We start from the raw sequence: 14246 nt of genomic DNA on the forward strand, positions 1-14246 counted from the left end.
CCTCCTAATCTACCCTACATTAGCACGTTTCAATGTAACAAAAATAGTATATTAAAAAAATTGTGAGGTCAGCGCAAAAATTAAAAACGCGTAAGAGGAACAAATTGATCAATTTATCGAGTGAACAGGATGTCGCAATCGCCTGCAGGACATGCTGGCATTTTCAAGACATGCTAACTCCTTTTGCTATAGGGAGACTGGTGTCTTGCTTACGCAAGAGCCGCTTTCCCGTGCTCTGCTGAGTGATTTTCTGTGCGTGTTAAAGAACTCAAATAGTTGGCATTCGGCGATTAACGCGCCCCGAAACTCAGTTTTTTAAGACCACGTGCTCTTCGCATCGACGCATTTTTTGTCGATGGTCAACGTCCGGCCACTCGCCATCATACACCCAACATCCCAAAAAAGGACAACAGAGTCAAGGAAAACTATTCACTTTCTATTTGCTAACAATTACTTATCCAAATCGCACATTGAGTGCGATTTGGATAAGTAATTCATGTAATTCATTCATGAACCCACACGCACTACCAGCACTTCGTCTAATACTTTAGACCTCTTTTTTACAACAGCTCCAGATTTGGTTTCTCCTCCAACATACCTTACAGGAATAAGTGACCACTCGCTTCTCCACTTAACACTTAAGAAGAAAGTTCGCTCGAAGAAAACAGTTAAAACTATATGTGATTACCATGCCGCCGATACCACATCCATTTTAAATGAGCTAGAATCATTCATTACTGACTACACAGTCAACTTTTTGGAACGTACCGTTGAAGAGAACTGGTCATTGTACAAGAACAAACTGCTGACACTAATGGATCACTATGTACCTAAAAGAAAGATTGTTTCGAGTCCTTCCTCGCCATGGTTTACTGGAATTCTGCGCCGTCTGCGCAACAAAACGAAACGTATTTTTCGTCGCGCCAAAGCATCTAATCTTCCCGAACGCTGGGCAGCATATCATTGCATTCACGCAGAATATACTATCGCTATTACAAATGCAAAAAAGATTTTTTTCGATAACACCCTCCCATCACTTTTGCAGTCTAATCCACGTAAATTCTGGAATATTGTTGGTGGCAAAGAAAGCAAAACAATCCAACTAGCCCGTTCTGACAATGTCGCGATCCCTCCGAACCAGTGCTGTTCCGTTTTGAATGATGTATTTGCTTCTGTCTTTCACAAATGCGCTCCTGCCACTCTACCGTCGGTAACTAAATTCTCCTATTTACCAATGAACTCCATTTATATAGATTGGGTCGGCATACAAAAGTTGATTGAAAACCTGAAAATATCTTCTTCATCAGGTGAAGACTCAATTAACTGTAAAATGCTTAAAATTACTGAACCATATTCTTCCATTATGCTTGCGATGCTCTTTTCCCAGTCTCTAGGTTCCTCAGTTCTTCCAAGCGATTGGAGGGTTGGCAAGGTTGTTCCGGTCCCTAAATCAGGTAACACTCATTCCCCCGATAACTATCGTCCTATATCACTGACAAGTATACCATGCAAAATATTGGAGCATATTATACATTCTCATCTGATTGATTTCCTTGAGTCTAATTCCTTCTTTTCGACTGAACAACACGGTTTCAGGAAAACATTTTCATGTGAAACACAACTCATATGTTTTACTAATGACCTATTTACCCATACTGATATGGGCTTCGATGTAGACTGCGTGTTTTTGGACTATGCAAAAGCTTTCGACACTGTTTCACATGATCTTCTCATTCTTAAACTTAGCATGCTTAACATTGACCCTAATGTACTAAACTGGATTAAAAGCTTTCTGTCTAATCGAACTCAGTACGTGTCAGCTAATGAATGTTCATCCTCTCGCACTTCCGTAACATCGGGTGTACCACAGGGATCGGTACTGGGACCCCTCCTTTTCCTCATTTACATAAACGACCTTCCTAAATGCATTTCCCATTCATCTATCAGGCTTTTCGCAGATGACTGCGTCATTTATCGCAAAATAACTAACCACACTGATACTGATAGGCTTCAAGACGATCTTAGAAGCATATCCAACTGGTGCGATAAATGGCTCATGCGACTAAACGTTAATAAATGTAAAACAATGCATGTATCAAGCCACACTAACACTGACAATACGCGTGTTTACTTACTTCACGATACTTCTCTTGAATCCGTCAACTCGTACAAATACCTAGGTGTCCATATTTCACGTAACTTATCATGGCATACGCACATCAAACACGTCACTAATAACGCTAACCGGGTTCTTGGATACTTGCGTCGAAATTTCTCTGCTGCGCCTATGCCGTTAAAGCTTACCCTCTACAAAACATTAGTGCGACCAAAGCTAGAATATGCATCCACCGTATGGGATCCCCATCAACTCACACTGATAAACACTCTAGAATCCATCCAGAATCGCGCAGCACGTTTTATCTTATCTAACTATTCCCGTTACGCCAGCATTACTTCCATGAAAAACACACTTACATTACCGGAGCTTTCATTGCGCCGTAAATGTTTTAGACTGTGTCTTTTCCACAGGCTGTATCACCACAACCCACTATTAAAGGATCATCTTATTACTCGCCCTTCATACATTTCATCCCGTCTCGATCACATGTTTAAAGTTGGTGTTCCATATTTTAGAACAAAGATGTGTCATGGTTCTTTTATTCCTAAAACCAGCGCCGACTGGAACGACCTTCCTCCCTCCATCGCTGCCATTTCTGACGTTGGCAACTTCAAAACTGCTGTATTTTCTGCCGTTTTGTAATACCTATTATTGTATAATGATGTACTTTTTTTGTTCACTTACCACTCCTTTCTGTAATGCCTTCGGGCCAGGAAAGTATCCGAAATAAATAAATAAATAAATAAAAATGTGTGGTAAAATAAGTGATTCTGTGAGCGAGCCATCACTTTATCCTGAAATACCTATATTAAATAGGTAGCTAAGTGGCCAAGGTTAGTTTGTGATTATATGTATACGTTAAGATCAATTTGTGGTGTCTCCTTAAGGAAGACTTTATATATAAACCATCAGACGAATCTATTATTAGGTATGGCTTAACTGCTTGCGGTTCTGCATCTCCATGCAAGCTAAAGAAATTAAATTTTATTCTACAGAATATAGCAGTTCTTCTAGATTAATCTAACTGCTAACTGTAACGGAAACTCACTGTAAACTAACTTATTATGGCATCCGAGGCATTGCCCTCAGCTTACTTGAATCTTACTTGAGTCAGAGAAAGCAATTTGTGCATCTAAATGGGTTATCATCCAGTGTCCTTCCTGTCCATGTAGGTGTCCCACAAGGAAGCATGTTGGGCCCTCTTTTGTTCAATATTTTCGTCAAGGACTTTATTAACATTGATTCTGGCACAATGCACATTATGTATGCCGATGACACCACACTTCTTTTTTCATCCAAATCCATGGATGACCTGATCTTACGTGCTAACAGTGTGCTGTCTAAAGTACACTAGTGGTTCCTCGAAAACAGCCTAACAATCAACTCCGCAAAAACCAAAGCCTTGCTCTTTCATCCAAGAAATACGAATGTCGCGCTACCTGGAGATATTGTGCTTAACTCCTGTACTATTGAAGTTGTGCAATCAATCAAACCTCTGGGTGTGCACTTTGATCATGACATGACATGGCGCTTTCATGTAGATTTCTACATCGGAAAACTGTCACAGGTGTTGGGTGTTGTTCGTTCCTTTAGGTAGCTGCCGCAATCCGTGAAATTGCTGATTTATAACACTTTTTTTCAGCCACCTAAATTACTGCTGCGTCGTATGGGGGACAACCTCAGCCACAAATATTAACAAGCTGTTTGTTATCCAAAAGGAATTTCTTCGTGTCATTTGTAATAAACCTCGTCATTTTCATTTCGTTCCTCTTTTCAGCGCGCTTAGAACCCTTAAATTGCCTGCCCTAATAAACCTGCGCTTGTTGTCAACCTACAGAAGATACGAGAAAAAATATTGGTGCCCTCAGCTCTCTTGCTAATCTCACAAAACGAGAAACCCCTTACACAACTCGAGCTCCTGAGACTTGGTGTGTTCCTCAACTTTGTACTAATTATGGCCAGCAAATGTTATGCCACTGGCTGCCCAGTTTACTCATTGATCTCAACACATGCAATATCGATGTGCTCACTTGTTCCGCAAAAAATCTGCGTGAAATGTTTCTTGACTGTGTACGGTTGTATGTTGTGAATTTTTGCCTTTGGTGCTTTTGCTTCTTTTTTTCTCCTCGTTTTTTAACACGTTTCCCACCTGCCCTGCTGCTGCCATTGTAAACGGAACCTGGGGCCAGTCAAGCTGCTTTCTCTGCAGCTTTTTTCAAACCCTTGTTTTTCCGCCACAACCATGTACCTCCTTGCTTGTGGAAACAAATAAATTAATAAAAAAAGGGAACACATTGTGGAAAAGATGCATTGGACATAATAAGCTGTTTCAGTATGCTTGATGGATGGATGGATGGATGGATGGATGGATGGATGGATGGATGGATGGATGGATGGATGGATGGATGGATGGATGGATGGATGGATGGATGGATGGATGGATGGATGGATGGATGGATGGATGGATGGATGGATGGAAAAACTTTATTGGGAGTCTTGAGAGAAGCGATTATCGCGCGGCGGCTCTACATAGACAACTCGTATTCCATGCTCTTACGAAACACTACTACTCTGCTACCTTCAAAAATGAAAATAATAAATAGAGACAATTGAGAAATATCAAGAAGTATAAACTCCCACAGAGATTCACAAAATAAAGAAGGAGAACCTGTGTTTCCGATATTCTGCTGTACTTCATTACCTTCCAAACAAGCTTTTCGACCAAATCATTTAAGCAAACATTAAATTTCGTAAGTCATTGGTTATACAATTTTACAATATAAGTGACGTGGAAATAGGCAAGATATTACACTACACGCTATTACTATGCTTATACGCTGTCATTAAGCAATGTATCGACACTTAATTGTCTTTGTAACGCATGTTATGATTCTCTGCATTGAGGTAAAATTTTGCATTTTACATCGTTTTCTGCTACCTAGGTGACACTGATGCATTTTTAATGAATGTAGTCAGTTTATATTGCGCAAGATTTACCTTTAGTGATACGGCTATTTACAAACACATTTTTGTATAAATTGTGCAAGTGCTCTCACGCTTCTGTGTAATCTGGTGAAATTGTCATCGCTTATGTGCATTTTTTTTTTCTCTCTTACCGATGGCAGCCATGTTGCATAGATTACGTGCTCGTGAGCCGATACAACCCAGTCACGCACTGAAGCAACAAGGAATATGCAGACTAATTTACGTGCGCATACTTATGTGTGCAGAAATAAACATTATATTCTACGTATTTCTCTATAGCTTGTCTACTGTGCCACAGAACAAAAGAATAAAATTAATCAAAGAAAGAAGCACTGTAGCAACCATTGTGCCACACGAAAGCCGAAAAAAATCCATTCATGCCGTTTTTCTTCTTTTTTTTTGGTGGGCGATGGACGCCTAAACTTTATAACCAATACGAATGTGCCAGGAATATCAGAACGTGAACGCAATTAAGAAGGAATAAAGCCCTGAAGTCTCGAGGCGTCATAAAAAAAAACACATTGAATAATTTTGCACATTCAACAGGAAGACACGTCATAGACACATAAAAGGTCGCTCGAATGTACTTACTAAAACGGCGATAGATTTATTGCGCTACATTGGGCAAATTTGGTCAGTGCGGCCTGCAATTAAAATACATATGTGCGATGAACCACAATATTCGTTGCACAGTTGGCTCATGTCAACAAACACAATGTAAACGTGTCGTATCACTGTTTACCGCATGACTGACGAAAAGTGGCCTGTCCATTCTAAAAAAAGGTTTGTGTAAATTATAGACGCATATTTACAGGATAAAAATAATCGAATTCGTGCACTGAATAGACTATGGAGCCAGTCCACACGCCGCCCGACTCAGGTATCGAAGCTTGAACTACGTACGTCCATCCGACTGATACGGACGTCTGCAGCACCGTACGCGGCGTCGCTCCGGAAATACACAGCACTTGCACTTTGACCGGTCCTGCCCTCGCACGAGCACGGTGAAGCGGAAGACGCAGCAGGTACGGCAGAGTAGTGCCTCGAGTTCCCGGCAGATGGGACGAGACTTGATTTATGGCCCCCGAGGCCTGCTGCCACCTTCTGACAGTCCGCCGAAACGCCCACCATTGATCGAGGCGGCGCGGGCATCGTGAAGCCGGCGCTCCCTCATAGATGTCGCCCCCTTGCCTGAGCGGCAGCACCATGAAACCTGCGCGCCGGAAATTCGAGTGCGCTCCGTACGGCGCTTTTTATTTGCGGCCAGGATATGAATGCAGTTCTAGACGTTAGAAAATTAAAAAAAAAAAAGAATTTAGCCTGCTGCAAATTACGACTAAAAGGTAGGGTGACAAAATTGGGCCAAGATTGTTGAAAGCACCAGAAAGTGCTCGCACCAGGCGTACGGTAAATGAGCGATTGCCCTTCCCGTGAATGTGCGGTGAATTGCGTGCGTGTAAGTGGGATGTAAATATTTCATTATTTATTGTTCACAGATAGGGCGGCGTGCTATATTCGGTCTATAACAGAGAGAACGCAATTTGTCCTTTCTGCCTTTTCCTTTAGTGCTGGGGAGGGGACTCGGGTGCGAGAAGGGCGAAACGTTATGTTTTGCAAGAAAAGGTGCGGTTATCTTCATTAATTTTGCGCGAGCGTGGTACTTGTACATAATTCAACGATGTAGCGAGTTCCTTTCACTGACTTACTATTTGGGGGGGGGGGGGAGTATCTTTAGATACAGTCACATGTCTCGGCAGGGAGGCGGAACCCCGTACAAGGGGTCAACTATCGCATGCATTTTTATTGCATAAACGTAGTTTGGCAAAACGTTCAAAACAGTTTGCTCGAGGTTGTGCTTTAATTACGAGCAGGTTCTAAGCGCTGCCTTGCGCGTCGCAAGCAAATATAAGCGAATCCCCCATTCGAGGACAGCGGGTACGAGGTTACGACAAGGTGACTGCGGCAATTATATTTATTTATTATATTTCACCGCTGTAGCCAAAGTAACAATAAAACCCGATAGGCAATCGCATTGTTTTACAGAGGCATTCATGAGGGGAATAACCAAAAATTCAGATGTATTTCGTCTTGATTACAATAATTTACAGCCTAATGAACTAATGAATGCAAATACATTCTGGAATAATTCTGCGCATATTTACCATTTCTGCGCTATTTGTTTGCATTTTAGGCTACTAATGATTTTGTGAAGTTCCCCAGTACAATAGTTTGTGAATTCGTTCCTGTGCGAAGTTTGGCAAAATTTTACGGCCTGATTCCGTAAAGATTGTGCCTTCGAATATTCTATTGCCTCCTATCTCCTCTCCTCCCCCCCCACCCCTCCCACCCCTATGCCTGCCTAAATATATGGAAAAATAAAATGTCGGTTTTCAGATAAGTTTTCTTTGTGTTTCAAAAACACTAATTCAGTTCCTAAGTGGATCTTGAATGGTGCTTGTGATTTACTTACGGAACTTCAGTTAAAAGAAATCTTTCTGGTGACAAGATGAAAGGAAAAAAAAAATTATTGATATGCCCTAGAGAATAACAACAACAAAATAAAACATCTTCCCTTGTCCTGAATATTTAAATCCTGCAAGCCTAACTCCTTTTGCCGTAGGTTTGAAACAAACCTATCATAGAAAGGATATTTGTCGAATTCCAAACTCTTTTGTTCCGAAGAGTTCACAAATAATGCGTTACAGTCTAAAAAACGTCACGTTCGAAAAAAAGAAGAAGAAGAAAACCTTGTGAAGCTTTTGAGTATTCAAAGGTAGTTTAAATAACTTTATTTTTTTTTATTTACAATGACCTTACAGGCCCCCGTAGGAGCATGACGTAAGGGGGGGGGGGTATAAACAGAAACAGTACTATATGAGCTAGTGAACATATTATGTAGCAAGTGGCACTTATACATTTTGTGGGGATTTGGGGGATTCGACGCGCCATTGCGCTGGCGAATTTCACCCATGTCTGTAATCCTAAGCCATGCCGTTCTTGCTCCGAACCAGTTTTAGCGGTGGCGCTCCACTCGCCATGGTTCGTGGGTGAGGGCGGAGCTGGTGACGTCACGGGAGCAGCCCCTCGTGGCTACTGCCGTGACGGTACCGGCCCTCTTCTCCTTGGGGACAGCGCCCGGTACGTACGATGCTCTCTCTCATCCGCCGACACCTTTGTGACTAGGATTGAGCTCACGCACGGCGCCTTTGCCCGTGCGGGGAGCGCGTACCTCGTGTTGTTTCCTATCCCGACGCTAAGCCTAAGAACGGGTGCCTAGTGCTCGCGCGAGGTCGTACCACGCCGAGCCGCACTCATCGAAGGCCCAAGCCGAAGGAGATTGCCCGAGCTCTCGCGAGTTGGCCCATTGGTTATCGCCAGAGCAAGTAGCATAGCCGCCGGGACTTTTCCTAGCGGCGCGTCCCAGCTTGAGCCTGTGCTCTCGCAGCGACGTGCTACAGGCGCCCCTAGCTGTATTTTTCGCCCTTGGTGCGGGACCCCTTTGGTTCCCCGCCGTCCCGGGACCGGGCGTTTGTACAGTGTTGGGTGCCGTTGGAAACAATAAACGGTTTCCTTCATTTTAGGGCAATACTGTGTTTTGCGTGCGTCGCTCGGTAGCCCCTTGCGGCCTGAGCTCGCGCGCAGCGGCGCTAGAGGCTGACGGCTGACGCGGCCCTGTGGCTCGCTAAGCTCGAACCCGCGGTGGTCGGTACTCCTGTGAGACCCGAAGACCCCACACTGGCGCCCAACGCGGATTCAAAGGCTCATTAAGCCTTTGTCTGTGCTTAGCCGAGTTAGTACGCCTTTGCATATTATACTTGCCGCGTTATGTCTGCTAGGCCGAGTGACCTTTGTCATTTGTTAGGGGACTTTTGCCCTTTGTTACCGCGAGCAGACGCCGCGTTGCTCGATAACGGGGCCAGTGCTCCGTTTGAGCAGCGGACTTATGCACCCTCACCTGTCGCAGCCCCCTGTGGGGACGACAACACGAGGCGCTACGTACCAGCTCCCATCGGAGCAGTAGCGTTGTTTGGGAACGGGGCCAGAGCCCTCCCCGAACAGTGCACACCAGCACATTCGTCTGCCACAGCTCCCTTTGGAATGCAAGGCAGTGCGATATCGCAGCGCTCTCGATCGGCTCCCTGTGGAGTTTACGGAGCGCGGCACGGAAACGGGGCCTTAGCCCTCTCCGACGTTTGCCCGATGGCTGCTACTCAAATGAGCAGCCAAAACCAGTGGTCTGCCACGGCCCCCTGTGGGGATTACAATGCTGCAGCCACGAATTTCGCTCATTCGTCTCCCTTTGGAGTACATTCGGTTGTGCCCAGTGGCGCAACCTTCGAGCGCGCACCTGTTTTGTCGACGCTGGCTGCAAGCGGCCTAAGCAATTCACGTATAGCTGCCTCAAGTGGCAGCTGTGAACGACAGCAGGCGCACCCCGCTAGGAGCCCGTTTTGCTCTGGGGCTGGCGGCGCCGCGGCCGGTATCCCTGTGGAAACCGCGCCGCTAATCGAGCTGGACGACTGTTCACCCTTGCTCGACCACGCCGCTAACGCGCCAACGGTTCCCTTTGGAGCAGGCGCACAGACGCTGTTGCAAAACGCCGCTGAAATGATTCAGTCACTCTCGGGGGCAGTTAAGGCGCTTTCGGCTGTCCCGAAATGCGCGCACCCCGCTGTACGGTTGGCAGTCCCGACTTACAGCGGATACGGTGACATGCTCAGTGCCAGGGATTATTGTGACTCCCTGGTACGCTACCAGATGGCAAATCGTTTGGAGGATCAGGAGGTGCTGGAACGCGTCGTTCCCGTAGCACTTACTGACACGGCGGCTAGGTGGTACCGGCTTTCCGGATACCGTGCAACAACCCTCGAGGAGTTCCGCGTGGCATTCCTGCGCGAATTCCTGCCCGCTGACTACCAGAGTAGGCTGCGGCGAGAGCTTGAGCTACGTACACAAGCTCCTGACGAGTCGCTTCAGGAGTACGTACGCGCGATGCAAGACCTTTTCTTAATCGCCGAGCCCAATGCTTCGAACGAGGAACGCGTCGAACGGGTGATCAGGCAGGCACATCCGACCTTTTCGGCGTACCTGCGCGGCGGCCGCTTCCGAGATCTGGAAGAATTGGCCGCCGAGGCGAAGCGCATTCAAGGCGACATTCTCGCCGCGCGAGCCTATCGCCCACCGCCGCCCGCCAGCGAGGCCCTTGAGCCAAGCTGCGCGTGGGGAGGGCCTGTGCCCCTCCCCCAACGGCAACAACCCGGCCAAGCTGCCTTTGCGGCTACAAGCGGGTGTGTTTGGGAGCTGAGCGCGCGCGCTCTAGATCCCTACACGTACGGGAGGCGGGCAGCCTGTGCTGCACCACCGCCCGAAATGCATGCGCAGGGACGCACTTCGACCCAACGCATCGCAGAGGTGGACGCTCGTCACAGCAGGCCCTTTGGTCATGCAGCGAGTCGACCCCGGCAGGGAGCTGAGGCCGCTCCGCCTCGGGAAAGGTACCGAGAAGGAGTGCGCTGTTTTCGCTGCCAAGAACGAGGGCACATAGCAAGGGACTGCACCACGCCCAGGCCTCCTGCGAGGTCGGGAAACGGGAGCGCGGGTCGCTCGTGAAGGCACGAGTGACCGAACCCTTGCTTGTCCCCTCGGCGTATCGAGCAGGTTGTGTTGCTGGGGCGCACGCGCCCTTCATTCCGGTGACCATTGTCGGCCGCGAATTTCCTGCGCTGCTGGACACGGGCGCAAGCGCTTCGTTGTTCGGCGAACAGGTGTTATCCCACTTGCAGAAGCACTCAGTGCGCTTGCGGGATTGCCGAACGACATTCAATCTTGCGAAAGGCGTGGCCCATTCGGCGGGCGCCGCAAGGCTGACTGTCAGGTGGGGAGAGCGAATGAGACGCACGCGTTTCGTTCATCTCCCCGGGCTCAGTGTTCCTGTGATCCTCGGAAGGGACTTTCTCCTTAAAACAGGAATCGTTGTGGACATTGCGAATGGCGGCTATCGCGACGGACCGTTCACGTTGCTAAAGCCGTTCATCAGCCCGCCGGCGTCCGATCTTGCCTGTGCAGATGGGGCGTCGGAAACGTGCCGCGCGCCGAGTTCGGGGGCAAGCCCTCGAGCTGTGCGCTCGCCTGCTGCTACTCCCCTTTGGGAACGAGAGGCACGGCACGAACCGCGTCGCGCGCAGAGTTCGGGGGCAGACCCTCGAGCTGTGCGCTCGCCCGGTTGCACCAACGTGGTAGCTGACGCGCTATCCCGTGCCCCATTGTGCACCAAGAGCATTCCTCCAGGTGTTACAGCCACTGCCGGAGCCTTTGCGCCAGCAAGCGTCGGGGGCGAAACGAGCGCAGAGAGAGGCGAGTCCGCAAGCGGGCAAACCTGTCATTCCGCTCTCCAGGCAAGCAGCGCGCCGCAAAACGAGCGAGCGGGGGAGCTTCTCGAAAGCGAACCTACAACGCCATTGGCTGCAGTCCTGAGTGGGGACGAGACCAGACTCCCCTTTGGGAGAATTGGAATCGCATTCAGCAGGCAAGAGTTACTGAAGGCCCAGCAAATTGATTCGTTTTGTCGCGGAGTGAGCGACAGTCTCAGGGAGACGGAGCGCCGAGACGCTGCTGGTAGTGCGGCGGGCGCAGGGGGGCCGGAACCAGCGTGTGTCGCTGGGTCCCCCGCGGATTCATATTTGCTGGATCACGATGGGCTCCTGCTGAAATACATAGCTACCGATGACGAGGCTGTGGACCCGTTTAAGGTGGTTATCCCCAAGAGTCTGAGAAGCGCACTGTTGCGATCATCTCATGACGAACCCTTGGCCGGTCATTTGAGTGGCTCCAAAGTTTTTGCGAAACTAAGCCAAACTGTGACCTGGCCTGGCATAAAGCGTGACATTTTTCGCTATTGCCGTTCCTGCCATGTCTGTCAAACGGTGAAATCAAGGGGTGGCAAGCCGCCCGGGTTGATGAAACCAATTGACAGTGAGCGTCCGTGGCAAGTGGCCACCTGCGATCTTATGGGGCCTTTTCCCAGGAGTAAGCAGGGGTTCACACACCTGATGGTAGTCGTCGATCATTTTTCGAAGTGGGTGGAGTTGTTTCCGCTTCGAAAAGTGACCGCGCGAGCGGTGCTGGAGAGGCTACAGGAAGTTTTTTGTCGGTTCGGCTTTCCGAAAAGACTAATTACGGACAACGCGTCCTATTTCACCGCTCGGGTGTTTGGTGCTACGTGCCGTTCCCTGGGAATTAATCACTGCACCACGTCGCCCTACCATCCCCAGTCCAATTTGACGGAGAGGGTCAATAGAACCCTCAAACCAATGTTGGCGGCCTTTGCTGTGAGTCAAAAGGATTGGGCAGACCACTTGAGTGAGCTCGCGTTCGCAATCCGAACCGCCGAGAATCGCTCGACTGGTTTCTCTCCCGCTTTCCTCAATTTTGGAAGGGAGCTGGCAAATCCGGTGACCAGTGTCATTCAATGTCAGCTCGGGGATGAGGAGGCGCCGGCAGACTGTTCTGCGTACGCTTCAGCACTTCGGGACAGGCTTTGCCGGGCTCTCTGTAGAGCAAGGCAGAGTTTGACTTCGGCCAGGGCCCAGCAGAAGGCTCAATACGACCGGAAACATCGCTATCTTTCATTTAAGGTAGGTGATTTAGTCCTGAAGCGCAACCAGCGACGCGAGCAAGGGGTTCTCAGCCTCGCTCGCTCCTAAGTGGCTTGGTCCGTACCGAGTAGAGAAAGTTTGGTCTCCGCTCGCGTACTTGCTGAAGGATTCTCCTTCGGGAAAACTCAGCCGTGCCCATATCGCCGACCTGAAAGCCTTTGCGTCGCGGTCCGACGAGCTCGCGCCGGTGCCCAGTGGCACCACCCGCAAGCAACAGGGCACACCCGGGGCGAAGGACCGCATTCGGACCACGCACCGGTACAACCTGAGGAGACGGTCACCTGTGTGATATCGCGCCTCACGGCGGACTCTTTCCGCCACCGAAGGCCCTCAGTTACATTGCTTAGCCTCAGTGGGTTAGCTTCTTTGCGGCCAGTGCACGAAAAGAAGCTGGCCCCAGCCCAGCTGTAGCCTTGTTGACAGTGTGTTGTGCAGTGTGCATTTTTTTTTTATTTTTGGGTACGCATGCTGAGTGTAATTATTGTTTTAATGTCTTAAGTGTACAGTTGTATAGTTCATTTTTGTTACTTGTACATAGATTTTGACCGTTCTTGTTTTCTTCTGTGTGTGTTTTTTTTTCTTCTCGTTTTCGTTTTTTTTTGCCTTGCTTTTTTTGCCAAGAGGGGGGTCGGTGACTGGCGTGTCCTGCAGCGCGGGGGGTGACAGTGGTCCCCTTGACTCGTTGGTGCGGGAGAGAGGGACGCTTCGCGCCTGGATCGGCGCGGCGCGTTGTGGCCAACGGGCGGCATGGCGGACGGCGAGGAGTGAGGCGCGGTTACCGTGATGCGCGGTGCCACGAGGGTTGTGCGTGTGTGTGTGTGCGGGCGTGCGTGCGTGAGGGCTGTTGCTCATTGAAGCAAGCTGAAGGAGCCGCACCAACTCCATCGGATCGCCGCGGATACCGATGGTGGACGGGACCCTATGACATCACGCCAAGAGCTCGGCTCTGCAGTCGCCGACGCCGTGCGAACGCCCTGCAGCCGCCGCTGTGGCTGCCCATCCATCCTGCGTACGGCGGCGTGGCCAGCTGACCTGGCAGTGTCCTGCCCCGTCCACCTGGAGTTCGGGACCACCACCACCACGAAAGCGACACTCATTCGGGCTCGCCGGCAACTCCGACGGAACAACGGTGAGCCCGTTCCTGCGTTACCTGGCCTGCTATCAAGCCCACGATCGCAACTCCCGCGACTTCGGCCACCGCCCTAGCCACAGAACTTTACGCGCCGCGTTCTCTTCGCACCCCCGGACATTGTCCCGCGCTAGCAGCAGACTCTTTTTTTGTTAAGATTTCTTCCCCCCCTTCGCGGCCTCATTTTCTTGTATTTTAGAGTGTATTATTATTTTTTTATTATTATTTTTCCATTATCATTGTATGTATGTTTTTCTTGTACGCATAGTGCTTGCTGGGCTGAGGTAGCAATTAGCTAGTGCATGAAAGGCTCAGTTGTCTTTGGTGCATTAGCCCCTACCAGCTTCTTTGCCAGACT

The 14246-nt window shown here is 49.0% G+C and overlaps 1 protein-coding gene across 5 annotated transcripts in view; it reads right to left on the bottom strand.

The window, feature by feature from the left end:
* Window positions 1–14246, bottom strand: part of LOC139059109 (uncharacterized) — a 961629-nt gene that overhangs the window by 898332 nt on the left and 49051 nt on the right. Inside the window, exon 2 of one of the 5 annotated variants that reach the window (XR_011513923.1) lies at window positions 5808–6317. The exons of the other annotated variants lie outside the window; for them this stretch is intronic. The gene's annotated coding sequence lies outside the window, so the exon portion shown is untranslated. Of the gene's footprint in view, window positions 1–5807; window positions 6318–14246 lie in introns of those variants that run through there. 5 annotated transcript variants of the gene reach the window in all.

This window comes from Dermacentor albipictus, chromosome 4, assembly GCF_038994185.2.
Source record: "Dermacentor albipictus isolate Rhodes 1998 colony chromosome 4, USDA_Dalb.pri_finalv2, whole genome shotgun sequence".
NCBI lineage: Eukaryota > Metazoa > Arthropoda > Arachnida > Ixodida > Ixodidae > Dermacentor > Dermacentor albipictus.